A 2,424-nucleotide genomic window follows, 5' to 3' on the forward strand; every position below is an offset into this window, starting at 1 on the left:
CCGATTTCATTTTTTCTAACCACTTTACAGCACACACAAATATTTATTTATATCTTCTCTGTAATAGAACATTTTACAATTTGCATAGTACATATTTTTTTGAACAGATAAACGCTATAAAATAGAACTATAGAAATTACTCCAGGCGTGGGTAATTCACACACAAGTGCAGTGTTATGGAAGAACCATTTCCTTTTCACATTCAATATCCAATAATTTTTAGATGTATGTATTTAGAAAACTAAACATCTTTATGAAAACAGGGAATGGCAATAAAATAATATATAAATAAAAAATAAAATAAATATAGCCTTGCAGTATAAAGATATTTCTCAAAGCACACACACACAGGCCTATTGCAATCACTTGTACAAACTGAATAATAAAACAAGTTTAAATGGGTAAATTTTATATAAATATTAGTCTTCATTTCCTTTTCTGACAAAGCCTACTCCAGTTCTTGTTAAAACACGCAAATTCTTTTTTTGTGAAATCCTATTTAGGCTATTTTGTCCATCAAAAATGTGCTTTCCCTTTAATTGAACGTGAGCAGAAATAGACTCGGCGGCGAAACACACGCTTCACTGCTCGCGACGCTCATGCTTGACGCTCACGCGCTGCTCCCGCTCCCGTTGTGAATGCACTCATTGATTAACATGCACGGCGAAAAAAAAATACGCGTTTGCGGCCTGAACAGACGTAATTCACGAGGTTTCCTACATGTGTGTTCCGTCTGCACGTGTGATGCTGATTTTGCGCGATGTTAATGCGGCGCCCGAGTGCATTTGACCGGCATAAAATCGGCATTTGTCAGACTGACCGGCCGGTCGCCGGTCACGGCCGATCACGTGAAAATCGGCCAATTCCGATCAACAGCCGATCAATCGGTGCATCTCTAAACATAATACAAAGATACAAAAAAGCACTTATTGAAAACAATGATCCAAAGACAGAGACCTTTGTGCCATTCCTAAAAACATTGTACATACTAGGGATGCAAATTATCGATTAATTCATTAATCATTAATTGATTGACCTTATCGATCGATTAACGATTAACTGATAAGCGGCTATTTTCCTGAGAATGTAAATTTCTCACGGTATCAATAGTGTCTTTAACATAAAAAGCTAAATATTGCTTATAGGCTACTGAATAAAAATGCATGTTATATTGCTCAATTTGTTTTATTGTAACAGTTGGGATACGGTACAGATAATGGCATTTATGTAGTTTAACAAAATAAATTATCTACAGAAAATTAAAATACATAAAAAATAATTGTGCACTGGCTCACCTGTTGCATGTGAAACATTAAGCAACATAAAATACATTTTAAATAAAAATCTATATGGGTAGGCTTAGCCTACAATATTAAACCTACATATAATAATCTATCTGGTAGTGTTGTCACGATACTAGAATTTCTAACTTCGATACGATACCTTGAAAAATATCAATATTCAATACCATTTTCGATACCACAGAGAAAAAAAGTGCCACAATATTAAGGAGGTATTTTTTTTTTATTTAAAGCTAAATATAACAAGTCTAGAACATGACAATGAGGTATATTTTACATGAACAAAAATGTCCTGAGGTAGTGCACTTGTTCAAAAGCATAAATGCTGGTTAATACATTAACGTTATTTGATGAACAGATTTAAACACAAACGTGCGTGCATCACACACGAAACCAATGCTCACTGGGTCGACATGAAGTCAAGTCAGCTTTATTTATATAGTGCTTTTAACAATACGGATTGTCAAAGCACTTAACAGTATCAAATTGGAGGATAGAGTGTCAGTAATGTATAATAAGATTAAACATTCAATTTTCAGTTAAAGGCATTTCATTATTGAATTCAGAGATGTCATTGTCTAGCTCAGTTTAGTTTAATTAGTATCTGTGTAATCAAATGAATGATAATCGCTAATGAAGGCAAATTGCAGAATTAAATAGTAATTTTTTGAATAAAGTTAAATAAGCACATTTGACCACAGTTAAAATATTTACTTGACTAAGATTCCTCAGTCAGATTATATTAACTTTAAGAATTACGGTGAAAAAACGAGACAACACACACGTACTCATATCAACAACAATTCTAGGCCATCTTGGTTAATATTTCAGAAATCTTAAAATGAGAAGAGTTGCAACCTCTCGAAATTATTTATATAGATCCGGGTGTCGGTCTTTCAGGTACTTTGCTATATTAGCCCCCGATCACACCTGACGCGTTTTTCAGGTTCGAAAACAGAACTAACCATCACACAGAACGAGCAGTGCGCTGCGGCTTTTATGTTGCTAGGCAACCACTAAAACAGCTGTCCTGTCAGTCAAGTAAACGTCAATTCAGCCTTTTATTAACTTTATTTACTTTCTGTTAACATTGTGGTAGTTACGGTTCGTGAAGTCGTTAAGC

The sequence above is a fragment of the Abramis brama genome, assembly GCF_963993115.1.
Source record: "Abramis brama genome assembly, contig: SCAFFOLD_172, whole genome shotgun sequence".
Classification (NCBI taxonomy): domain Eukaryota; kingdom Metazoa; phylum Chordata; class Actinopteri; order Cypriniformes; family Leuciscidae; genus Abramis; species Abramis brama.